Raw genomic sequence first — 27503 nt, forward strand, 5'->3', positions numbered from 1 at the left:
GGTCAAATTGTCTTCTGCTTTAGTCCTCATGTGACAAAACCCCAGTGATAGAAAACAAGCTTGTGACAACTCGTCCATCTCTAGAAACAGTTATCATTCAAGCAGCCAGCTGTGTCTTCCCACCTCAATGATTTCAGCCAACGTAGGGAGTGTGTCGTGTGAGAGTCAAGTGCCATGTCTTTTTCATCTAGCAGCTACCCAATATTGACATGGATTCAGCAGCTGTGAGTAGATTTAACTGAGTCTTCCCTCTCCTTCCATAAGCTAACAGATCTCCTTTTCTCAACGATTAGTCTTCAGTTTGATGCCAACTAAACATCAAGTTGAATTGCTGTTGTGATGAGATGTCGCTGTGTACTCGCTGGGTGGCCTTAGGCTAGCTGCTAACTCCCCACCCCAGCAGGATTATTGAGATAACGCATATGAACTTCTTCAAACATTTGAAATGAGCTGCATAAATGCCAAGCGGCAGTAGAAGACGGTACAAAACTGAGCCACAGTTGTCATCCGATATTTTATTTCCTGCTATAATTGTTTGCTTTTTCAAATTAATAACCTGCATTTAAGCTACCAAATACCAGTTCTGTCATTTTCAGCTAAAATCCACAAGCCATTTATTTCAGTGCAGAGCTCTTTGTGTCTGTTGAAGAGCCCTTAAACGAACTGCTCTGGCTTTGCCGCCACCTCCTGTGCTACAGTTGAAGCAGTGATTGACAGAGGTTTTTTATGAATGTATACTCTTTCTCTCCTGCCAGTGGTCTCTCACACACGCACAAATACAAATGCTGCCTGAATTTGTCACATTAAAATGTTGGAAAGCGGCGTTGTTTACTCATGCCAGATGCTTGGCAAATCTGAGCTAGCTGAAAGCTGGCAGAGCCTTGCTGTCATAAGTCCATTACAGGGCAGGCGTTTGCTTTTCAAAGGACTGAATAAAGGCATAGGAATGGCACAAGATCAGTTGTCCTTTTCTGCTTATCAACTCATGGTATGTAAGAAAGATCCCAAGTCACTTGTTCAGTCTACAGCAGGCATCCTCAGATACAGAACCCACTTTTATTTTTTTATTATTCAATTTCACGCTATACATTTTTCAAACATTAAACATAATCGTCAACATTTAAGATTCCCTGAATCCTTCGACTTCCCTCCACCCCCTCCTTGGTTTCCATTATCAAACTTTTTTTACTGCATCATATAGTTTCTCCATTTTTCTCAAAATAGTCCATTTTTACCTCAGTTTTTAATACAAGTGTTACTCAAATCCTGCCAAAGTTTTTAGTTGTTTACAGTGTTCTCTGAAGTAAATTGTATTTTTCCCCCATTTCTTATTAAAGTTTCTATCTTCCTGTTTTCTGATTTCCCTGACCAATTTCGCCGTTTCGGCGTAGTCCATCATCTTCATCAACTGTTCGTCTCTGAGCTTGACTTTATCTTCTTTCCATATCTGGGCCAGTAGTATCCCGCGCTGCTGTCATCGCACACATGAATAATCGTTTCTGTTCCTTTGGTATCTCTGCATCTAAAATTCCTGTAAAAAAGCTTCAGTTTTTTTCACAAATGTTATTTTAAACATTTTTTCCAACTCATTATATATCATTTCCTAGAATGCTTTTGCCATCTTGCACATCCACCACATATGATAGAACGCGCCTTCCTTCTCCTTATACTTCCAACATACATCTGAAGCAGTTAGATACATTTTTGCTAATTTTGTGGGTGTTAAATACCAACAATACATCATTTTCATATAGTTCTCCTTCAACACATAGCATGCTGTAAATTTTCAGTCCTCCCTCCATAACTTTTCCCAAGATGACACAGAACCCACTTTTAATCGAAACACTCTTCTGGATACCTAGTTCTTAACTTTTTACCATATATTTGCATAGCGGTTGCGCTCCTGTTGTGACCCATAGTGGATCTGGCCACAGCCCATTACTGGACCCCAACCCACCAGTTGAAGACTGGTGGTCTAAAGCAGTGTTGGAGAACCTGTGTGCCTCCAGATGGACTAGACCTCCCATCATTCCTGACTATCTGCCAGGCTGATAGAGCTGTTGGGGGTTCAAGACCACCCACATCTGGAAAGTCACAGGTTCCCCACCCCTGATCTAGGAAGTTTAAAGTAAATATGAAAAGAGAAAGGAAAGAAGAAGGAGGAGGAGGAGGAGGAGGAGGAGGGAGGAGGAGGAGGAGGAGGGAGGAGGTAAATGTAAAGGATGCCTGGATGGTTAAGTCCAGTCAAAGGTGGCTATGGGGTTGTGCTGCTCACCTCGCTTTCAGGCCGAGGGAGCCGGCGTTTGTCCACAGCCAGCTTTCCGGGTCATGTAGCCAGCAGGACTAAACAGCTTCTGGCGCAACAGGACACCGTGACAGAAACCAAAGTGCACGGAAATGCCGTTTACCTTCCCACCACTGCGGTACCTTTTTATCTACTTGCAATGGCATGCTTTCGAACTGCTAGATTGGCAGGAGCTGGGATTCAAACCGCCAATGTTCTGATTGGGAAGCCCAAGAGGCTCAGTGGTTTAGACCACAGCTCCACCCGTGTCCCAAATAAACAAACACACAATCACTGATAGGTCCACCTGCCATTGTGAGACTCAAAGCAATGAAGGTGATGCCTCCCCAGCTGTTGCCATTGGCTGTAAATTTCTTGTGATGTCACAAAAGCACTTGGCAACTGAGTGGATATAAAGACAGGCCAAGGGGAAAGCCCTTTTTTGTTTCCAGCAGGACACACCTGGCAATGGATGTGACATTCAGCACGGCCCAGGTTTCTTCCACTTGGAGGAGGCAAAGCAGTGATTGGAAGGAGGCAATCCTCTGGCAGTGGGATGCTAGGGAGTGATAATAAGGCAAGTTTGCTTGCTTGAAGGCTGCTGGTATCCATGGTTGGAAGCTGGAGGACGTCTCGTGATGAACCTAACAGTAGCTTCTGGCACAATGGGACACCATGACAGAAGCCAGAATGCACAGAAATGCTGTTTACCTTCCCACCACAGCGGTACCTATTTATCTACTTGCACTGGCGTGCTTTTGAACTGCTAGATTGGCAGGAGCTGGGACAGAGCAACGGGAGCTCACTCTGTTGCAGGGATTCGAACCGCCTACCTTCCGATCGGAAGCCCAAGAGGCTCAGGGGTTTAGACCACAGCGCCATCCGCCTCCCTATGAAAAGAGTAAACGTGCAGGATATGCAACAAGCCCCCAATATTGCAATATTTATTTATTTTCTTTCTTTTGTAATTGATAAAATAATAGAAACTACTTAGCACTGTGCAGCTAAGCACCACAGACAGACCTTGGTCTCCTGATAATAACCCTGTGAAATTGGTATACCCTCTCCCTGTATTTCTGATGTCACAGAAGGTGGTTTGAAACTGAACTTGCATACCCTCCAACATTTCTCTGATGAAAATTAGGACGTTCTATTCCATTATTATTATTATTATTATTATTATTATTATTATTATTCCCCACCTATCTCACTGGACCCCAGCCACTCTGTGCTGCTTCCAACATATATTAAAGCATTAAACATTAAAATTTTTCCCAATACATGGCTGCCTTCAGATGTCTTCTGAAGGTTGTATAGTTACTTATCTCCTTGGCTTGGGGTTGCATAACTCCATAATCCCCTCCCCCGAATATTTCTCTGGTGAAAATAAGGATGTCCTAAGGAAAAGCAGGACATGCTGGGATCAAATCAGAAACTGTGACGGCTTCTGTAAATCTGGGGCTGTCGCTGGAAAACAGGGACACTTGGAGAGTCTGAACTTACCGTAAGTTCCTGATTTGTGGCCTAGGCTTCTAACCTGTGGACTGTACCTAGTAATGTTAGAGGCATATCAGTGAATATGCAACACGATTGGAGTCCTCATTTCTCCAAAATGAAGCAGATAAGCATGTGCTCCCGCTTTTTATCTGAAGTCAACGATTCACAATGCAATGCATCGTATCAGCATGTAATCATGTCAGCTGCACTTGGATTTAAAGGGGAAGGACATAAAATTAAACAAGATCATAGTGCCTATGGGACGATGTCAGAGTATTTGGAAGATAGTAGCAATTTTTTAAAAGGGACGTGGGTGGCACTGTGGGTTAAACCACTGAGCCTAGGACTTGCCAATCAGAAGGTTGGCGGTTGGAATCGCCGCGATGGGGTGAGCTCCCGTTGCTCGGTCCCTGCTCCTGCCAACCTAGCAGTTCGAAAGCATGTCAAAGCGCAAGTAGATAAATAGGTACCGCTCCAGCGGTAAGGTAAACGGCATTTCCGTGCGCTGCTCTGGTTCGCCAGAAGTGGCTTAGTCATGCTGGCCACATGACCCGGAAGCTGTATGCCAGCTCCCTCAGCCAATAAAACGAGATGAGCGCCGCAACCCCAGAATCGGTCACGACTGGACCTAATGGTCAGGCGTCCCTTTACCTTTACTAGCAATTTTTTAAAAAAATTAAAATTGTGACAAAACTTCCCAATCTCTCTCTCCTCTACCTTAACACCAAACTTTCAGCAATTGGACTGTATGTAGAATTACTGAGGCCATCATTCTTTTATTTTAGCAATCTGTCCAAACTACTCTGCAAAACACCGCCAACTTCCTTTCTTCTTTGGGTCCATCATCTGTCTGTGACGATAATAGGTTTCCGAGAATAGTGCATGCAAACATCAAAGTATTACAAAAGCAAAGTACAGTTTAAGCCAAAGGCAGTTGGAAAATGTGTTGCCTACCTGCTCAGGCACAAATCGTAATAGTGAGAATTGCCCCCCTTTCAGCTCTACAGAGCACAATGGCTGGTTAGTCCTGACTTGCCATAGGCTCTTTATTGCATAAACATTAGCGTGCTAATAGCCAGTGGTAGCTCATCAGAAATGACAGCCTTGCCTCTGGAGAAGAGAAGCAACAGAAACAAGCCTGAGGACCACTGCTGCTGTTAAGAGGTGCATCAAGGCGAACGCTCTTGCCGCATTTCATTCTCGTTATGTCACTCACTGCCCTGCCATGAATCTTTGCATGCTTTTTATAAGGCTATATGTGGTCGTTTTAAAGGGATCAGATCCCACAAACACATGTGTTAATCTTTTAAATGTGCAATAGCATCTGTGCATCCATATATACCCTAATAAATTTAATAGTGTCTCCAAAAGTTAGGGGTCTGGGCAAGATGAGCCAAACAAATGAAATTGCCAGGATCAGAAATCATGAATCAATTAAGTTTTAGCTTTGACGGAAAGAAATGATCAACGGGTCTCCAAATGCATGTCTGGGGTAAAGGTGGGGGTCCTGGATCTGCAAAGGGTGAATAAAACTTATTTCGTTTATACGTTGCCCCTTTAAACTAAAACTAAGTCCTGCAATGAGCTTGAGATGAATGGTAAGCTTACATTTTATAGCTGACATTTCCATTGGCGTGTGTGAAACTTGTGGGATGCAAAGCTGTCAGTCAAGTCCAACATTCCGAGAGGACCAAGTGCCTCTATGTGGCAGGCAGTTTGGTCAGTTGATCGGTTGGTCAGTTGCTGCTAGGAGTGTTAACTGGTAACTGCTCGGATGCAGTCTTCTCATGACTCCCTACTATCTAGGATGTAGTTTATCTGTTATGTAACCTAAGCCTGCCTTCAGAAACAACTCTGTAAACCCGAATGAATCTGATAGTAAAGTAAAAAGGTAAAGGGACCCCTGACCATTAGGTCCAGTTGTGACCGACTCTGGGGTTGCGGCGCTCATCTTGCTTTACTAGCCGAAGGAGCTGGTCAGGTGGCCAGCATGACTAAGCCGCTTCTGGTGAACCAGAGCAGTGCACGGAAACGATAGTAAAGTAGTTTATGTTAACATGATTCAGATTCATGTGTGTTTTCTTTAAGAGGTTCAGAAAGGGATTATCAACCAGGAAGGTATAATTATTGATAGGACGAGTTAGCAACCCGCTTGTCGCTGCATAAACTCAAACGGGATCATTTAAACTGTGCTAAATTATATAAACGTTCCCACAGAACTTTCTATCAGGGTGGTATCCCCCTCCTCTCTAACAATGGGATTTAATCTGGGTTTATGGTTGTTGTTAGCTGTTGTCCACTGTGGCCCCTCAATGCTTTCCTGCTAGAGTAGAGCTGGAAACTGAGTTTCTGTAGGCTTGTCACACTAGGAATCAGCTCCTCAGCCAGGCATGTGCAGAGTGGATGGGGGACAGTTGTGTACACTTGCGCCAGGCCTTGGAGAGATAAATTGGTCAGGGGCCCCCGCCAGGGACTGGCTGCTTTTTTGTTTGAGTTTATAGGTTAAAGGTAAAGGACCCCTGGACAGTTAAGTCCAGTCAAAGGTGACTATGGGGTTGTGGCGCTCATCTCGCTTTCAGGCTGAGGGAGCCAGCATTTGTCTGCAGACAGCTTTCTGAGTCATGTGGCCAGCATGACTAAACTGCTTCTGGCACAACGGGACACCATGATGGAAACCAGAGCGCACGGAAACACTGTTTACCTTCCTGCTGCAGCAGTACCTATTTATCTACTTGCACTACTGGCGTGCTTTCGAACTGCTAGGTTGGCAGGAACTGGGCCAGAGCTACGGGAGCTCATCCCGTCATGCGGATTCGAACCTCTGACCTTCTGATCAGCAAGCCCAAGAGGCCCAGTGGTTTAGGCCACAGCGCCACCCACGTCCCTTTTGAGTTTGAGTTTATAACCTTATTCTTACAGCCCTGGGCTTCAGACAAGCTCTGCATGGGCCAATCAGAAGCTGTACATTTTTACAAAAGTTAGCCACCATGAATTTAGCTTCTGGCACACAGAGTCTCTGCAGTGCTCTTGCTACACTTTTAGCTGATACTTTAATAAATTAAATAAATAAATGGGTGGTACTTGTTTCTCATACAGCTACCTCACTCGATGCTTCAGCAGGTCGAGGTGTAAGGGACTGTAGATTGTTTATGGGACGATGGTGGTGTCAGCTCAACTTCTGGCATGTTTGGAGCAAGCAGTTTATCTGGACCAAATTCTAGGAAGCCTCAGGCCCTTGCCTTGAAATTACCTTGGTCATCAGGGAAGAGGCAGGGGTTGTTCAACCTTGTTGAGCAGCTTTTGATCTTGTTGACCACAGCAACCCCTTGCAGCTTCTCCCTAGGGAATTGGAGACACAGTGGTTCTCATGAAAGGTAACTTTCAGAGGATAGCATTGAAATAAGACTGCTTGGCCCTATTGGAATTGGCCCAAGGTCCCATAGGACTAAGGGACGCGGGTGGCACTGTGGTCTAAACCACAGAGCCTGGGGCTTGCTGATCAGAGCCTAGGGCTTGCTGACCCCCGTCCCCCCTTCCTACGCCCCTGGTTCAAAGGCATTCGGCAGCCAAGGTACGACTGTATATTTAAAGAAGATAAATAAATGAGTAAATTAAGTTAATTTGGATATGCAGAAGATATTAAAAACAAATTTAAGGAACTACAGAAAGTGGGGGAAGAATGTCAAGTTCTGAAATGTCAAAATGATTGTAAAATTAGCGAAATGTATAAACTTGAAAAGTATGTATGTATATACAGTACATATGTATATAAATGAATGAATGAATGAACGAACTGCACGGGTTACCAATTTTTTTCTCAGTTCCAGGTGCTTATATCTAAATATAAAGTCCTGGACACCTTGGGAACCTCTTGGGAATATTTAAAATTATTCCTCCTCCAGTATTGGCCTGCCTATGGGCTTAAGATCTACCAGGGAACCCCAATTGTGATTCCAACAGAGGATTGGTGGTGTGAGAACTTGCGGCACGACCTCCCTGCTGAAGCCTTGTTCTGACTTCGTGGCATTTTGTCAACAGGTGAAGACACACCTGTTTGCCCAGGCTTCGGGGACAGAGTGAGGTTTACTGTCAGTTCTGTTATCCTCGGTTATTGATTTAATTTGCAGGCTGCTTCTGTGGGGCAGCAGCTTCTGACAGTTAAAGTATTGACTTAATTTTTTTGTGAGTATTGGATTTCAGATGAGTTATTTTATTGTTTTAATGTCATATATGAACTACTGTCCAGGGACCATGAACTGGCGGGTGGGTTTATAAAAGCTGTAACTAAAAAAAATAAAAATGATCATTATTTATTATACTGCTTAATGCTGGAGTAGGCTGACAATTAAAAATAGATTACATTACCCATCCGTATGTATCTCATCACTGCTGTGTCTGCAATTGTATACACATTTGCCTTGAAATAAGTCTTATAACTCAGTAGGGCTTGCTTCTGAGTAGACATTTATAGGAATACACTGTAATTCCCTGTTCTGTTTTTGGTTATAGTCTTCAGATGGGAGTTTTTTCACCAAATTTTCTTTTTAGGAAATAAGTTTCAATAGATGGTGTGGGAACACATGCTAAGCAGACATCCTTCTGGTTCATTGTTTCCTTCTGGTTTGGGGAGTTTAAAAAGAAACAATGGACTTTTTTTAGGCACCAAAGCTACGCATCATGTTTATATTGCAGCCTGACTATTGTGTCTGAAATCCAACAGTTCCTCGCTTCTCTTTTCTCTGCCCCACCTCTGTTTCCCCAGCTGTGGATATAACGAACCTAGGAGGAGGGAATTACTGGAAAGTATAAACTCTAGAGGAAACAATCTGCTGTACCAGAGTTGCTTTTGACAGACCATTAAACAAATTGACATCACATATGAATAACCCAGAACAATGCCCAGATGGTGTGGGAACTGTAATTAACCAGGAGCAATTCAGCCATCTCAACTGTGTGAATAGAAAACTTGAAGAATTAAAAGTGCATGAGGAGTTGGGGGGGGGGAGAGATCCTGATAATTGCACATAAGTGGGATTGCTGTCATGAAAAGAGGATCTTTCAGAGTTTCGAACGATGGCAGGGACTCCTCTCAATGTATTAATGGTCAGTTTTATAACCTTCAGTTCATGCCCCTGTGATCTCATTTAACCTAGACAGTTCTCACTGCTTTGACTTATTTGTACAGTACACACATATCTCCTAATGCCATCCTTCTTAAAAGGTGGCAGGTTTTTATTTTTGAAGAAGTGCATGAGCAGACATACTGGCTTTAGTATTTTGCAACCTCACATGCCCCATTAAATGCTTCTTGAAATTTTGTCACCAGTGTAATTCAAGTCTTTCTCTCCCCCCCTTCCTCTCCACCCCCCCCCCAAGTTTTTAAAGGATTGCTGGTATATTCTACAGTGGTACCTCGGGTTAAGAACTTAATTCATTCTTAAGGAGGTCCATTCTTAACCTGAAACTGTTCTTAACCTGAAGGACCACTTTAGCTAATGGGGCCTCCCGCTGCCGCTGCGCTGCCGCTGCACAATTTCTGTTCTCAACCTGAAGCAAAGTTCTTAACCCGAGGTACTATTTCTGGGTTAGCGGAGTCTGTAACCTGAAGCATCTGTAACCTGAGGTACACACACACACACACACACACACACACATATATATATATATATATATATTTGCTTTCGTAGATTTTCACGGGTACAGGAATGCAGGTTTTGGTGTCCTCGGGTGTCTTCCCGTGTAAAAGTTGGGGTGTCTAGGCGACGTTTCGACGAGGTCTCACTCGTCATCTTCAGGCTGGTGCTTTCGGCTTCTTGTTACTGGAACAGAGCAGGATCTCAGTGTTTGAGTTCCTATAAATACTGTTGAGGGGGTGTGGTGTATAGCCTCCAATGTTCTGGGCAGAGAGGAAGTTCCCAGGCTAGTGTGCCTTTTCTTCTTTTGTTCCTTAATTACTTGAGGGATATCTTGAGTGATTTCTTGAGTGATATCCTGAGTACCACTTAGGTGGGTCATTAGGTGTGGATTAGTTGCTAAAGTCTTTGTGTCTTGACCTCTTGAACTTTGTGAAGAGTTTTTCTGAGAAGATGGCTGTACTGCACTTAGTTGTGCTCTGGCTTGGCTTCGTGTATAGGGGCGAGCTGTGGTTTTGTGGCCTGTGTCAGCCTGGAAATTAGCCCTCCCCACAAAAACTGACACCAGATCCAGAGGCACACAGAACGCTATCACCAATCAACCACACCAGACCCAAACCCAGACCCTCTCCACAGATAAATTACAGACACCATCCAGTAGCCAAACCATGGTGGCACCTCCGGATGCTGCACCCCCCTGCAATCCCTACACAGATCTGGCTGACACAGGCCACAAAACCACAGCTCGCCCCTATACACGAAGCCAAGCCAGAGCACAACTAAGTGCAGTACAGCCATCTTCTCAGAAAAACTCTTCACAAAGTTCAAGAGATCAAGACACAAAGACTTTAGCAACTAATCCACACCTAATGACCCACCTAAGTGGTACTCAGGATATCACTCAAGAAATCACTCAAGATATCCCTCAAGTAATTAAGGAACAAAAGAAGAAAAGGCACACTAGCCTGGGAACTTCCTCTCTGCCCAGAACATTGGAGGCTATACACCACACCCCCTCAACAGTATTTATAGGAACTCAAACACTGAGATCCTGCTCTGTTCCAGTAACAAGAAGCCGAAAGCACCAGCCTGAAGATGACGAGTGAGACCTCGTCGAAACGTCGCCTAGACACCCCAACTTTTACACGGGAAGACACCCGAGGACACCAAAACCTGCATATATATATATATATATATTTGCTTTCGTAGATTTTCACGGGTACAGGAATGCAGGTTTTGGTGTCCTCGGGTGTCTTCCCGTGTAAAAGTTGGGGTGTCTAGGCGACGTTTCGACGAGGTCTCACTCGTCATCTTCAGGCTGGTGCTTTCGGCTTCTTGTTACTGGAACAGAGCAGGATCTCAGTGTTTGAGTTCCTATAAATACTGTTGAGGGGGTGTGGTGTATAGCCTCCAATGTTCTGGGCAGAGAGGAAGTTCCCAGGCTAGTGTGCCTTTTCTTCTTTTGTTCCTTAATTACTTGAGGGATATCTTGAGTGATTTCTTGAGTGATATCCTGAGTACCACTTAGGTGGGTCATTAGGTGTGGATTAGTTGCTAAAGTCTTTGTGTCTTGACCTCTTGAACTTTGTGAAGAGTTTTTCTGAGAAGATGGCTGTACTGCACTTAGTTGTGCTCTGGCTTGGCTTCGTGTATAGGGGCGAGCTGTGGTTTTGTGGCCTGTGTCAGCCAGATCTGTGTAGGGATTGCAGGGGGGTGCAGCATCCGGAGGTGCCACCATGGTTTGGCTACTGGATGGTGTCTGTAATTTATCTGTGGAGAGGGTCTGGGTTTGGGTCTTGATCACCAATCAACCACACCAGACCCAAACCCAGACCCTCTCCACAGATAAATTACAGACACCATCCAGTAGCCAAACCATGGTGGCACCTCCGGATGCTGCACCCCCCTGCAATCCCTACACAGATCTGGCTGACACAGGCCACAAAACCACAGCTCGCCCCTATACACGAAGCCAAGCCAGAGCACAACTAAGTGCAGTACAGCCATCTTCTCAGAAAAACTCTTCACAAAGTTCAAGAGGTCAAGACACAAAGACTTTAGCAACTAATCCACACCTAATGACCCACCTAAGTGGTACTCAGGATATCACTCAAGAAATCACTCAAGATATCCCTCAAGTAATTAAGGAACAAAAGAAGAAAAGGCACACTAGCCTGGGAACTTCCTCTCTGCCCAGAACATTGGAGGCTATACACCACACCCCCTCAACAGTATTTATAGGAACTCAAACACTGAGATCCTGCTCTGTTCCAGTAACAAGAAGCCGAAAGCACCAGCCTGAAGATGACGAGTGAGACCTCGTCGAAACGTCGCCTAGACACCCCAACTTTTACACGGGAAGACACCCGAGGACACCAAAACCTGCATATATATATATATATATATATATATATATATATATATATATATATATATATATAAAACTATAATTTAAGAACCTTCGGAAGCAAGAGGCCTTCTGCTAGCCATTGGGTTAGAGCAGGGCTTCCCAAACTTGGGTCTCCAGCTGTTTGGTTTTTTTTTTTACTACAACTCCCATCATCCCTAGCTAGCAGGAACTGTGGTTTGGGAAACCCTGGGCTATACATTACGGTCCAACATTCTTACTCCATTTCTCACTGTTTCCAAAGCGCTTCTAGCCCTAATCTTTAAGTGCTTTCGTTACTTCGTTCCTCAGTTAAGCAGAATATAGTGTGAAAATGAATCATAATCTGCATGCACTTTTCTTATTTAGCAGAGTTCAGTCCAAAAACCTGGGTCTTCTTGGCACAGGATTTGGAGTTTGTTACACGGTTGTGATTAAGCTGCCGTGACCTGCTTACCTATTCCATGGTGATCAGGAAATTCAATAATAGCTGTGTTAATTAAGCAAGAGACAACACTTGATGTGCCAGAGGTGTGCTTGGCATACAATGAAACTTTCATCCTGTCTTCACATCGCCTAATTCTTAAGGCTACAGCACATGCTTCAGTGGAACCATGAAAAAGTATTAAGAAGTATTAAGTTGCAATACAAAGCTGTAGTGAACATAATCATTCCAGCCATTTGTACACTGACATTCAAAAACATTTTCCCCAGAATGGTTTGCAAAACAATTAAAAATCCAGAGCAGCAGCAATAAAAATATATATGGTGAAATATTAATGACTAGTAAAACAATTTCAAAAATTTCTGAAATTGCCAGTGATTAAAATGCGAGGATAAAAACATCTTAACCTGGGGCCTTGAGAGCCAGTGTGGTGTAGTGGTTAAGAGTGGTAGATTCATAATCTGGTGAACCGGGTTTGCTTCCCCTCTCCTCCACATGCAGCTGCTGGGTGACCTTGGGCTAGTCACACTTCTCTGAAGTCTCTCAGCCTCACTCACCTCACAGAGTGTCTGTTGTGGGGGAGGAAGGGAAAGGAGAATGTTAGCCGCTTTGAGACTCCTTCGGGTACTGATAAAGCGGGATATCAAATCCAAACTCTTCTTCTCTTCTTAAAAGAGATTGGAAAAGGTGTACATCTTTTTGGGAGTGTTCCAGAACTGGGAAATCACAAATGAAAAAGTCCTTTGTTGCCACTTGCTGCTCCCAGTCACCAGTCTAGTTGCAGCATTCTGCATTAGTTGTGGTTTCCAGGTCACCTTCAAAGGTAGCCCCATGTAGAGCACATTGCAGTAGTCCAAGCAGCAGATAACCAGAGCATGCGCCACTCTGGTGAGACAGTCTGCGGGCGGGTAGGGTCTCAGCCTGCGTACCAGATGAAGCTGATAGTCCGCTGCCCTGAAGACAGAATAGACCTGCACCTCCATGGACAGCTGTGAGTCCAAAATGACTGGTCCTTCAGGGGCACAGTTACCCCATTCAGGACCAGGGAGTCTCCCACACACCCCATACCCCCTGTCCTCCAAAAACAGTACTTCTGCCTTGTCAGGATTCAACCTCAATCTGTTAGCTGCCATCCATCCTCCAACCGCCTCCAGACACTCACACAGGACCTTCACCACCTTCACTGGATCTGCTTTAAAAGAGAGGTAGAGCTGGGTATCAGGCAGAAAAACTTCTGCTTCTGCTAGCATTTGAGAAGACAGAATGTGGTCCCCTTATGGGCTATTCCAGTAGCCCAGAGCAGGGCCGGATTTAGGTTTGATAAGGCCCTAAGCTACTGAAGGTAATGGGGCCCTTTACAGTGGTACCTCAGGTTAAGTACTTAATTAGTTCCAGAGGTCTGTTCTTAACCTGAAACTGTTCTTAACCTGAAGCACCACTTTGGCTAATGGGGCTTCCTGCTGCCGCTGCGCCACCGGAGCCCAATTTCTGTACTTATCCTGAAGCAAAGTTCTTAACCTGAAGCACTATTTCTGGGTTAGCAGAGTATGTAACCTGAAGCATATGTAACCCAAGGCACCACTGTATATGTCCAGCTGTCCTTTGTCAACAACAAATTGTCACTGTATTTTTGTGTTGAATATATGCTATATGGTAATTTATGGACCTAATAGGAATCTAAAGCCATTTGCACATAACAAAATATGCATTTTATCGAAGTGATTGTTGAACTGAAATACAATTAAGAAGAAGTATATTAATAGTGAAATATAATTAAGAAGAAGTATATTTATAGTGAAATAATCATTAAGCTCTAACTTAAAATGATTTTTTATTCATAACAGACTTAATTATGCAAATACATTGGCATTTGGCAATAACAAATGTTCCTTTAGAAACACAATTTACAAAGACTCATAATTTTTGGGGGGGGCCCAAGAGAGTGGGGCCCTAAATTATAGCTTGTTTAGCTTATACATAAATCCGGCACTGGCCCAGAGATATGACTTCATGTGGCACTTCCAGTTTGTAGGAAACTAGTAAAACCAGCCAAATGCTAAGGTGTAAACCTAATCAATATTTTAGTTCAACCCAGGGGTCTTTTTTCTGGAACCCAAGAGCTGCACAGAGCACACTCTGTCACCTTCTCATTTGGCTTTTGCAGCCATGCTAACGTGCGGTGGTCTAGTTTTTCACTTTAGCCAGTAAATGTGAAAGTCAAACTGAGGTCAGGCTTGGAAGAAAAGATGCGCTGTAGTAAATCAATGTGTCATAGGATCGAATTAAGCCTTCCCTATTTTTGAAAATACACTGCAAGGAAAGGATCTTTTTATCTGCGCATAGATAGGAGGTCACCGTTTCTGCAGAGTACGGATTCTTGTGACTTTCTCCCTCGTTGCGAGAAATAAGGAAAGCTGCCTCCAATTCCTTTCCGAGCCACAGCCACCCAGCCATTATTTTGCTCTGTGGCTCCTCCAGCGATAAGAGAGATTTGCCAAGATTCATGATTCAATGAAGGCTGTTGCTGCTGAAGTTGCGAGATAGCGGTTCATTACAAGATGGAATTGACTTATCGCGAAGTACAAAGGACCTAGAGCTGTTTATCCAAACATTACCAGTTCCCATTTTAATGGACAGCCAAGAATAAAGAAATAAAAAGCAAACATAACATCCACAAAACAAGAAAGTTAACACATCGTCTACTGAGCAGGATGTTCGCAGTGCAACACATAGTAATATATTTTTTTTTAAAAGAAAATACAATGGCTTCAGTCCTAAGATAAGTTTACTTAAGGAACAAAAGCATCCCCTGCCACTGGCACATCTGAATAACTTCTCTGGGAAATTGGGGGGTTTGGGGTGGTGTGAGGGGACTTTTGGGGGTGGAGAGTCACTCAAAATCAGATGGCACATCCAACCATAGCCTTCCAAAATTCCCTGAGGCATTTTATTCATGCACACAATGTGCGGTTTGCTTTCATGTTTAAACAAACTTTTAAAAATAATATATATATATTTTTAAAAACACCCTGATATTGGAAGATTCCAAATCAGTGACATTTATTCCAAACACCAATTTCCATCATTGTATTTTACTTTTATCATCTTTTCCATTTTTTGCTACCCGTTTATTGCAGTGTATAATCTTCCATGAACTGTGCATGTAGTGAAATGGCGTTGCCAGTGAATGGATTTCATTATTCAGTTTTGCAAAGCAAAAAGAAGAAGAAACCATTGGCAGCAAATGGCTTGAAAATGAAATTAAGGCATATTGAGAAGTATCGTGAGTCATGGTTGTGCACTGAAAGTTTTTCTTTTAAGTGTGCAATAAATTGAGGAGTAGTTACAGTGGATTGCCTTAGCCCCTTTATCTAAAACTCATCATTAATTCTGGGAGAACAGCTCCTTGCTCCCCCAGTTGCATGGCGTAGGTAATTTATATAGATGTTCATAAAAGACCCTCGAAGCTCTGTGCAGTTACTTTCAGACCAACTCAGCTGAAAATTTCCTATACCCCAGAATCCAACGCAAGGGTGATACGAGACCAAAGAAAACCAGATAGATTTGCTTTTTCTGTGTTGATTAAATCTGGCATGGCTATATGTTGTAAAAGATTACTGCAGAATCCAGTGGGTTGCATCCAGTTGTCTCCCTTCACTGATGGAAGGCTCTTTGATCCGATGGCAAAAGCTTCCAAGAGCAGCAAGTGATTTTCGCTGATTCTCCGTTTGAGCTGGAAAATCGATGGTTTGCTTGTTGTGGACCGCGAGACTTTCAAATGACACTTTTTTGTCCCTGTCAAGAGGGCAGAATCAGATGACCACAGTGCAATCATTTAAAACTGTCCGTGTGGTGTCTGAAATCATGAGATAGTGACCTATATCCTCCAACCAGAATACCCACACATAGGGGAGGGTGATGTGATGTAGAATCCTGGTTTTGCGAGCATCTGCATTATATAGGGAGCTCACACAAGTAGAAACAGCCCCTCACACTTTAGACCAGTGGTTCCCAACCTTTTTTTGGCCGTGCCCCACCTAAGCATCTCTAAAATCCTGATGCCCCACCCCCGTGACATGTTATGTTTTCCATTGATATATTATTTGACATCTAAGTAATTTTTTAGCTTATTATATATCAGTGGCAGTAGTGGTGCTCTCTAATGATTTGCAGAGTAGCATTTCTTCAGCAAAAATCGTCTTTATTAATATACAGTGGTACCTTGGTTCTCAAACTTAATCCGTTCCAAAACCAAAGCGTTCCAAAACCAAAGTGCACTTTCCCATAGAAAGTAATGCAAAGTGGATTAACCCTTTCCAGACTTTTAAAAACACCCCTAAAACAGCAATTGAACATGAATTTTACTATCTAACAAGACCATTGATCCATAAAATGAAAGCAATAAGCAATGTACTGCAGTCACGCAATCAATCAATCAGTAGCTGGACTGGGTTCCACACAGTCACAAAAACAAAACAAAAAAGCCGCAAAACAAAAACGCAAAATAAATAGCAAAAACAGACAGACCTCAGCGTAACAGTCAAAATGGAAGTGTGGCACTCAAATCAGAAGCGTTGCTTTGAGGATGCCATGAGATAGGCATGCTCACCCGCTTGAGCTCTCTAGTGGAAAGGAGGGTAAAGATATAATAACGGTAAAATAAATGCAGACATAATCCCAATATTACTGCAGTTCGGATAGCTCAATTGGTAGAGCATGAGATTCCAGGGTTGTGGTAAGAGCCCCACGTTGGGTGAAAGATTCCCAGAATGCAGGTTAGATGACTCTTGTGAGGGATGCGGGTGGCACGGTGGTCTAAACCACTGAGCCTCTTGGGCTTGCCGATTGGAAAGTCGGTGATTCGAATCTCCACGACGGGGTGAGCTCCTGTTGCTCTGTCCCAGCTCCTGCCAACCTAACAGTTCGAAAACACACCAGTGCAAGTAGATAAATAGATAATGCTGTGGCAGGAAGGTAAACAGCATTTCTGTGCATTCTGGCTTCTGTCATGGTGTCCCATTGTGCCAGAAGCTACTGTTAGGTCCATCATGAGACGTCCGCCAGCTTCCAACCACAGATACCAGCAGCCTTCAAGGAAGCAAACTTGCCTTTTTATCGCTCCCCAGCATCCCACTGCCAAAGGATTGCCTCCTTCCATTCACCACTTCGCCTCCTCCAAGTGGAAGAAACCTGGGCAGTGCTGAATGTCACATCCATTGCCAGGTGTGTCCTGCTGGAAACAAAAAAGGGCTTTCCCCTTGGCCTGCCTTTATATCCACTCAGTTGCCAAGTGCTTTTGTGACATCACAAGAAACTCACAGCCAATGGTAACAGCTGGGGAGGCATCATCTTTATTGCTTTGAGCCTCACAATGGCAGGTGGACCTATCAGTGATTGTGTGCTTGTGTATTCGGGACACGGGTGGAGCTGTGGTCTAAACCACTGAGCCTCTTGGGCTTCCCAATCAGAACATTGGCGGTTCGAATCCCCGTGACGGGGTGAGCTCCTGTTGCTCTGTCCCAGCTCCTACCAGCCTAGCAGTTACAAAACATGTCAAAGTGCAAGTAGATAAATAGGTACCGCTGCAGCAGGAAGGTAAACGGTGTTTCCATGCGCTTTGGCTTCGTCACAGTGTCCCGTTTCGCCAGAAGCGGTTTAGTCCTGCTGGCCACATGACCCAGAAAGCTGTCCACGATCAAACGCTGGCTCTGAAGCAAGATGAGCACTGCACCCAATAGTCCCCTTTGACTGGATTTATAACCGTCCAGGGGTCCTTTAACTTTTTAGATGAGCCTTGTGGTCCCTTCCAACTCTAAAATTCTAAGATACTAATTCTTACTTTCTTTAATTTTTGTGTAGCATGGTAAACTTTATTTAAGGGACTACTGCATACATCCCTATTATTACGTGTTGAAGTTCTCACCCTGGCCACCAGGGGTATTGTGTATATAGTTTTCACTCAGGTCCACGTCAGTTAATTTAGGCAGGAAACCCTGGGTTGTTGTTGTTACAATGTTGACAGCCAGCTGCCTATAAAAGCAGGCCAGCTGAGCTATTTGCTGTTCTGTTCAGTTCAGTTCCAGCTTACTTATAAAGAACTACTTGGAGAAATCTCTGTGTCGTCTGCTATGTCCACCCACTACTTAATACCTATCATGCGAAACTATCCATATTTAAACTCCCATAAGGTTAATTTCAAACTTAACCTGGCTCCCCTCTCTTCTGATTAATGACAGTGATAGTTTTGCCCTTTGTGTGCCTCTAGTCTACAAACTGAGATTTCAGTGTACCTTTGAAAATTATTCTGCCTACTGAGCATATTTGCTAGCAGATAGTGTTGGTGCTGCTGTGATGATGTTGCAACGCCAGCATGACATCATGTTTTGGGAAGTTTATGTTAAATATAGCTTAGCAGCCACCCGAACCCTTCCATCCCATCTTGATCACTGAGATCATGTGTTATGGCATTTTTGGTTGTCTCCCAGTTAACTAAATAAGAAATATTCTCTCCCACCACCTAGCATTCCATGTACTGGGGCAACAGGTTCTAGGATGGGGTGGCAAACCTGTGCCCCCCACAAAAAATACAATATTTTTTAATGTCTGACTATGTTTTTTGCTAAATTTTGTTCGTCTAATCAGTTCTCATTCTACTTTACATTTCTCTTGCTTTCCTTTACATCAGAAGTTCTCAATGGACGTCAAAATATCCCCTTGTCTCTACATGCAGTGGGTGATTTGCAAAAACGTGAAATTATGCAAACTTGTATCTCAGTTTCAAAAGAGTCATAAATAGGCTGTAAGCCCTTAGCTTCATATTAAATTGGAAAATAATTAACCGTGGATAATGATTAACTTCCACAATCAATGGCATTTTAATAATTAAATATATTTGAACGTCAGCTAAAATACACATGGCATGTTTACCGCATGCCGACAGAATTTATAGTTTCTGGCACAGAATATAAAAACCAAGGATGATTATTTGCTTTCCCAACACACATATTTTTCATTTTCAGGGTGATCCTCCCCTAACTCCCTATTTTAAATAACTGGCTGCCAGGCTGTTAGGACAGCTTCCCTTGGTAACAAGCTAGTCGTATTTTTTCTTCCCTTGGTCTTAAAGTCTCAAAGCTGCAGGATACAAGTTTTTGAGTTGCATTTCTTGGAACTTAATAGGAGACTCCTGGGAATACTGTGAAATAGGAAGTTTAGTGTGGGTTTCTGAGTGCTTGAAAGCGTTTGAAGACTGCGGATGCATTCTGTGCTGTTTTTAATAAAGGTGCTGAAAAGGCACAAATGGGAAATTCACATAAGAGCTCTACTTCAATATTTGTATAACTTCTGCCTCCCACAGCTTACAGTATGAGAGCTTTTTTTGTCTCATGTGAATCAAAAACCACTCAGGGTTTTCTGCAGCGGCTCTGAGGGGAATCTCTCCAGGTTGAAATGGGGGGGGGGAGAGAGAGATCCACTTTGGTAATTGAATTCATCAACATGGTAGTTCTTGATGCAGTGGAGAAATGAGCTCAATTTATGCACGGTAGTCAAAAGTGCAATGAGGGCTCCAACTTGGCTTTCTGTTGTAAAAGCAAATGAGCCCGTGTTGAAATTCATCTCCAGGCTGGCAAGGCTGCCGTTTGACATCTCCATATGTTTGACTATAACTTAATAAGAATCCCTGGGCCTCGCTCGCAGGCATGTGCGGAGTCCTGCCGTTTTCCTTGATTTCAGAGCCACGCATCTCCTGCTACGCGGTCCTTCCGCGATGGAAAACGAGCACTTCATTGATGGGACCATTTGCAGAATTTCTTGCAAATACGTTGACAATAATGTTGCCTTGTTGGCATTGTCTTGGCATGAGAACTTACACATTGGGTCCCTCACTGCCTTGGGATTTCTCAGCGAATGATTGTGGTGATCACACAGGGTCCATGGACGTTTAGCGGTCTATTGATCCCTGTGCCACCACAGGGTAAAACACTGAGTCCAGACAGTTCTTAAAATTGAACCAAATAAAAAAGGTTAGTTTATAAGCATTAACAAGTTTATGGTTTCTCAGATATTATTCCTGTCGGTTTCTTAACTTTAGTTTCTTTACCGGCCTATACCTTCCTAATACCTTCTGACTGATTATATCAACTGTTTGACTGACTCCTCTTAACAGATTCTCTCACACCAGACTCGCCCAACCCACAGACTTATCCTCTCGGTCTCTTCTCTAACTCCAGACTGACTTCTCAACCACCCTAACTCTAAATAACTCCTCCCCTTGGGTTCCCATTGGCTAGTCATTTTACAATTAGTTACCCCTTTCCTTATGAACCCAGTATGATGTCACACACCCAGGAGGGCAAACGCCACAGTGATCGGCAGTGACATTTTGAATTCTCGAACACGATACCAAAGAGAGCAACCCCAGAGCTCCATATTGTATACAGTGGTACCTTGGGTTACATATGCTTCAGGTTACAGACTCCGCTAACCCAGAAATAGTGCTTCAGGTTAAGAACTTTGCTTCAGGATAAGAACAGAAATCGTGCAGCAGCGATGTGGCAGCAGCAGGAGGCCCCATTAGCTAAAGAGGTGCTTCAGGTTAAGAAGAGTTTCAGGTTAAGAACGGACCTCCGGAACGAATTAAGTACTTAACCCAAGGTACCACTGTACATTCATATTTTGAACACATACAGAGGGAGTGACATGATAAAATTGCAGTGGTACCTTGGGTTACGAACTTAATTTGTTCCGGAGGTCCGTTCTTAACCTGAAACCTTTCTTAACCCAAGGTGCACTTTTGCTAATGGGGCCTCCTGCTGCCACCTTGCTACTGGTGCATGGTTTCCATTCTCATCCTGGGGCAAAGTTTGCAACCCGAGGTAACTACTTCCGGGTTAGCAGAGTTTGTAACCTGAAGCATTTGTAACCCGAGGTACCACTGTGTATGTAAAATAATATTGACCTGAAGTGGATTAATGGAAGAGAATCATAGCTGTCAACATTTTCCTTTTTTCCCGAATAGGATTCCTCACAAGAAAAGGGAAAAGTTGACAGCTATGAACAGAATAAGGAAAGGAAAAATATTTTATCGAACTAATATTATTTAATTTAATGTATTATTTTGGGTGTCTGAACCTACAGGCTGAAAACGGATTACGGCGCTGGGAGAAAACTAGGCATGAACAAAAATACCCACACCTTAATATAAATTCACCAGTCCCAACAGATTTGAATCACAGCCTCTCTCTTTCTTTTTTTAGCTAATGGAAAGCTTTCAGTAAACGCTCAGCCTCGGACAAATTTCTAAGAGAAGTGAATCACACAACTTTAGGTCAGCCACAAATATCCTGTTTCTGATTCCCATTCTCCAGTGTGAATTGGAAGACTCTGTAGGTTGGTCTAATGGGTCATGTGGGGAAAAGGCAGTTTCTTTCAGTAGGAAACATTAAAGCCCACTAGAAGTGTGAAGGTCAAGCTATTACCTGGCTAGCCAACATGCTTGAAGTACTGGTGTAAGTACTCCAAACAAAGATTACCCCGTGTTGAGAATAAAGAAGTGATAGATACAGTTCTAGGAGAAATGTGACCTTCTACCTGCGGGCTCCATCCTTGCCCTACTTGGTTGATAGCATGTAGCAAGAGGGGATTTGACAAACTGCATCGATGAGATGATTAATGCCTCCTTGAAAACAGGAGGATTTTCCCAGCTCTAATTCTAGCCTTCCTGAAACGCAATCTTTGATCTTCCCAGCAAATTGTTAAAAGTACAGGTCTACACCTGGAGGATACGAGAACAGAAGACTATGCCTTAAGACTGTCCTAACTTCTTTGCATTCTGCCAAAATTGCTTCCCCAGTCTCTGCAACACTCTAGCTATACGTAGCATTGCTTTTCTATATCCATGCCTCACAGGAGAGCCAATTCATTAGCTGCAAGATTTTTAGCGCTCCTTGGAGGGGCGGTTGTGTGTGTTGCAGTGCCATCACCATTCAGCATCCCCACACGAGGAGTCAGTCGGGAGCAGTCTCACTCCCTGCACTTTTCACACCTGTCATTTAAATCAACAGCAGAGATGCAAAAGGGAAAAATTCGCCTGACTCCGTGATGCTCCCTTGAGGAACAAGTGGGTTGTAATGACAGTATTCTCTGCAGCAGCTAGCATGATTTCTTTCTCCTCCTTCTGCAAAAGAAATTTTTATGGTTTTTTTTAAAAAAAAATATTAAAAATTTACAACAAGTTTTAGCATAATTCAAATTACATTTTACATTTTCAATTACCCCCCCCCAGCTCTCCCAACTTCCGTTTCTGGTTTATAGCATACCGTATTTTTCGCTCTATAAGATGCACTTTTTCCCTCCTAAAAAGTAAGGGGAAATGTGTGTGCATCTTATGGAGCGGATGCAGGCTGCGCAGCTATCGCTGAAGCCAGAACAGCAAGAGGGAGAGCTGCGCAGCAATCCCTTTTGCTGTTCTGGCTTCAGAGATAGCCGTGCAAAGCCTCTTCAACAACATTTGATTCAGCATTATTTTTTTTCTTGTTTTCCTCCTCTAAAAACTATGGTCGGGTGTGTCTTATGGAGCGAGAAATACGGTGCTTATTTCTTCTGCTTATAATTTTATATGCCTTATGTACTAAGATTAAAATTGTACCTTGCCAACTGTTGTTAACATTTTAACCTCATATTTATATTTTCTGTTTATGTCTGTCCATTGTAAGTGTATTACTCGAATCCTGCAAGTGAGTTCATTTCAATGCATTGTTTCTGTATGTACATCATAAAAGGTTCCCAATCTTTTTTGAAGGCAATTGTTGTCATTATCTTTCTCAGTTATTTTCACCATTTCAGTATATTCAACTTTTCTTGCCGCTGTTCTTTTGTTGGTATTTCATCGCTTTTCCATTAAAATTTTAATTTCCCTTTGCCTACTTTCCCCCCAGTCCTCTGCCTTCTACACTGCAAGAAACAATATGCAGTATGGCAAGCATTCGAACTTACCTGTCACCTGAACGGGGCGAATCAGATAAACGGAACATCTTCCATGTGGTGCCCTTTCCTCTGTTGGGCAAGGTGCAGAATCATGCTTATAACCCACAAGTTTCAGAGCTTATTGGAAAACACATCAAAAGTACTTGGTGAAGTTGGGTGAGCAACCTGTTCACGAGAAGACTGAAGGCTAGAAATGCAGCTCTGCATTTATGTGTTTAACCAGACTTACAGAAGGAAGAAATGGTTTTTAATAGCAAGGGGCCACTTTTTCTCATTTCAACCATCTTGTTTGTTAAGACTGGCTTGAAGACAGTCTTTTTCAGAGGCTCCCCATTTTGGAGATTAGATGAGTGCCAACCCAACATTTTCAGTTGCAGCACCCCATCTCCCCAAAACATACTTTTAGGGACACCTATATGATCGTTTTGGTTCAGTGTTATATTTATTCAGTGCCAAAATTCCGCTTCTGTTGTCTAGCTCATAAGGTTATGAAGATAGCCTTGAAACTAGATGAGAAGTGTCAATGGGTTAATGGGAACCATCGAAGGAAGCTTAGCAGGATTTTTAGTGGCCAGAGAGCAATGTTTCGCTGTCCTACATTGCTCTCTGCTCCCTATCCCCTAAAAAATATGATTAGCAGAATCAGAATAAATTATGCAAGATAAGTAAATACATGTACATTTGCATGACTTAGGCAGGTTGCAGAATTCAGATTCCTTGGTGCAGAATTTAGATCATTCCATAAGCATATAAATCGGCAAAGGTCTTCTGCCTATATTCACCACCTCAGACCTATGTCTTAACAGCTCTTAACAACTGCCAAACCATGATGAAATGTGTGAATGACTAGAAGATCCCTGTGGTAGTCTTTTGGATTCTGACTTTTGTGATTTGGCAACCGTTTTCTGGTAGGTCCAGTACTCAGTCTCTTGGCTTCCCCTGGTTTTCTGACTCTCTGCTGTAATGATACAATATAGGCCTTGTCAGCATCTCTGAATGAACCTTATGGCCCTGAAAATGAACAATATCTGCTCATGGTCAAAAGCTATTTCCATGTGTTTCATATGAAAGCGCATAAAAAGAATACAGCAGCATTTATTCAGCCGGGGCTTTCTTAGGTAGCAAGATTTATTTTTGCTTTTGTATGCACTGGCATTGCCTTAGTCAATAGGTACTTCTCAGAACAATCATTCTTGATATTTACCTCCAGAGTTCAATATACGTTGCTTATTACTTACACCATTTTCAAAAGTGTATATCATGCTGCATTTTATGAGGGAGAATATTGAAAACAAACTCAACTGTTGGAATTGGATGAATTGCATTATAGGGCTTCTGCCAGGGTTGAATTATTATGATTTTTAATACATGTTCAAAAGGCTGGTATTTATTTTGTGTTGTCAGAGCTTTTCTAAAAATCAGAACTTTGGAAATCAGGGTGGCACCGGTAAAATGCTGGGATTAGACCTGTTTTCAAATGTCAACTTCGGCCATGAATGTCAGCTGCCTTGGCCAAGCTGCTCCCTCTTTTTCTGTCTTCCATATAACACAAATGATTTTCATCAGATTTCCAAGTGCCTTGAACAGCAGAAATCCCATATCCATTGAAATTAATAGTCAGATATTCCTATTTTAAAAATATGTTACCAAGCTGCTAAGAAGAAACATATTCTGCTGGGCTGCCCAAATAGCTCCCTCTCTTTTTTAAGTAGCCGCTAAAGCAAAGAGTTGTGCATATATTAATATTTTCCTCTTAACGGCATCATCTGGTGGTTAAGAAATACCCTTAAACTCCTCAACTGACTGACGGATGCCTTTGTCAAAGCATGGATGGTCACTTTATGCAGAATGATAATCTTCCTGCTGTACATAATGAGGTCAGCGAAGCAGTGAGCAAGGAAATGTATAATTCTGTAGCATGGGTCTATAAGCACAGCCCTGTCTAGGCTATTTAAGTTTAATGAGGCATCTACTGTGCTGCTGCATACTCTCGTTGAACAGTCTCAGCATGCATTTCAAAACTAAAATGTAGCTCATAATCCATGTTCCTACGCACACTCCTTTGAGAGTCTGTGGCTGCCGTTCTCATAAGGCTGCATTCTTTTGCATTTCTTTGTGTGCTAATGGTCTTGGAATTAGTCATTTGCTCCATTGTCATTGTATATGAGGATCACAACGCTATTCTTTTTCTCCATTGTTCTTTGAGCGTCAGAACTGCTACGAAGTAGCGCATAGGCAACATGCATGCTTCCTAGGGAATGTATTCTCTGCAAAAGTAGCTAAAGCCATCCCCGCAATGATAGGTGTATCGTCAAGCACTCGGCCCTGTTCGTAAATCTTCTTCTTCTTCTTCTTTGGCGATCACTCGTAGCCGAGTAAGATTGTCTTCCACAAACATGGTTTTAACAATGAGTCTGTAAGTGACTGTGGAGGCCAATTCTGGATCCACACATCCTTCCACAGTGAGGACATTGGTTCCCGGTTGGGAGTTGATCACGGTGTGGATTTGCCATGCGTGCCTTCCTCCTAGCACGTTTCTCCCTTGCGTCCTGAGTTTGAGTGTCTTCAAAGTCCATGACACCTTTGGTAAAGGCTGTTCTCCAACTGGAGCGCTAGCAGGCCAGTTTCCCAATTGTTGGTGTTTATACTACATTTTTTTAGATTTGCCTTGAGACAGTTTTTAAACCTCTTTTGTTGACCACCAGCATTACACTTTCCATTTTTAAGTTCAGAATAGAGTAGTTGCTTTGGAAGACGAACATCAGACATTAGCACAACATGACCAGTCCAACGAAATTGATGTTGAAGAATCATTGCTTCAACACTGGTGATCTATGGGAGTGGTATGGCATCCCTGATGTCTCTCGGCCTGGATCCAATTGCTTTCTTGCCTCAGCCAGCTGCTTGGCTAACTCTGGAAAGTGCCACAAAGTGCTTTGTGCCAGTTGATTATCAAACTACAAAAGGAATGGCCAAGGTTTCAATTTTTAAATTATTTTGGTGTTAAGGCAAGTAAAGTATGTCCTCCCTAAAAGAGGGCACGTGTTGCAGTGAGACCTGGAGACTGACCTCTTGGTTGTGGGTGGGTATATTGGACAGCCACAACACCCAATTGGTAGGTCCCTTATTGCTGGGTTTAATCTGGCCAATGGGGAGCTGTCTAAATGGGCCAAGGGACCTATATATACCTGTGCACGTGACCCTGAGCTTCCTCTTTCAGCTCATGCATCAGAGCACCTGCCCACCTCCCTATATTTAGGGGATTTTGTGATTGACCTTGCTATGCTGTCGTGTGTCATCTGTCATTGGGACAGGAGCACGGCAGGAGTTTTCCCCACTTGGCTGATTGGCTGTTACCATTTGGGTTTCACCTGCTGCGTAGCAAATCGTCACAACTTGTAAGGTTGCAGATAGGCTCTGGTTCAGGTGATAGGGATGGGAGAACGGTCTTGCCATCCCTATGTGAAGGGTATTCCGTTAAAGCAATCCAGGGACTCAACCTGGTTTGGTCAACCCCGAGAAGGGGTTGTGCCCATGCCTGAGTCCAGGGGAGCATCTGGGGAGTAGACATAGTCCGTTCCCGTTTTCACCTACCTCAGGTGTTCACCCTTGGCTTACCTATGCTGGTGCCCTGGGTCAGCGCTACCTGCAAGGGTGCAGGGAGCTAGTCGAACCAGAGCCTATGCAACCACTCACTTTCTGTAATCAATAAGGTTGTGGCCTAAATTCTGCCAAAAACCAAAACTAAAATTTGAGTCAAATGTGTGTTTATTTAGGGGGGAGGTATCTGGGTCTGAACACACTGAATGGTGTTCAGTACAGTATTTGGATTGTGTCTGCCATGCTCTATCATGGTTGTTTATATATATACAGTGTGTGTGTGTGTGTGTGGCCAGATTGGTGGCTTCTGCCTGTGGTATCTCAGCCATTGGAGCAGAGCTGATAATGCAGAATCTTACAACGTGACAAAATCATCATCTTAGTACTTGCTACAGGAGACTGAGAAAAGTGGGGTTGCAGAAGCTGCTGATTGCTGGAGCGACAGTGTATTTCCCATAATGCCTGGTTCTGCCCTTAGCATTGTGAAGACATTGGGGGGAGGGGAAGAGCCCTAGGGAGTCAGAATTCCCAAAGTGTTCTCCTGCCCTTTTTGTGCTCCACAAAAAAAACTATAAAAATGATTTACAAGAAAGAGGGAATAAACCTATCCCCGAGGAATCACACAGGCACTCACTTTGGGGAGGATGGGAATGAAAGGATAGGGCTCAGAAA

General features: G+C 43.3%; 1 protein-coding gene across 2 annotated transcripts in view; it reads left to right on the forward strand.

Annotated features, from left to right (window-relative positions):
- Nucleotides 1-27503, forward strand: part of MARCHF3 (membrane associated ring-CH-type finger 3) — a 147152-nt gene that overhangs the window by 63202 nt on the left and 56447 nt on the right. The window lies entirely within an intron of this gene.

Source organism: Podarcis melisellensis (assembly GCF_964234715.1).
Source record: "Podarcis melisellensis genome assembly, chromosome: 11".
Lineage (NCBI taxonomy): Eukaryota > Metazoa > Chordata > Lepidosauria > Squamata > Lacertidae > Podarcis > Podarcis melisellensis.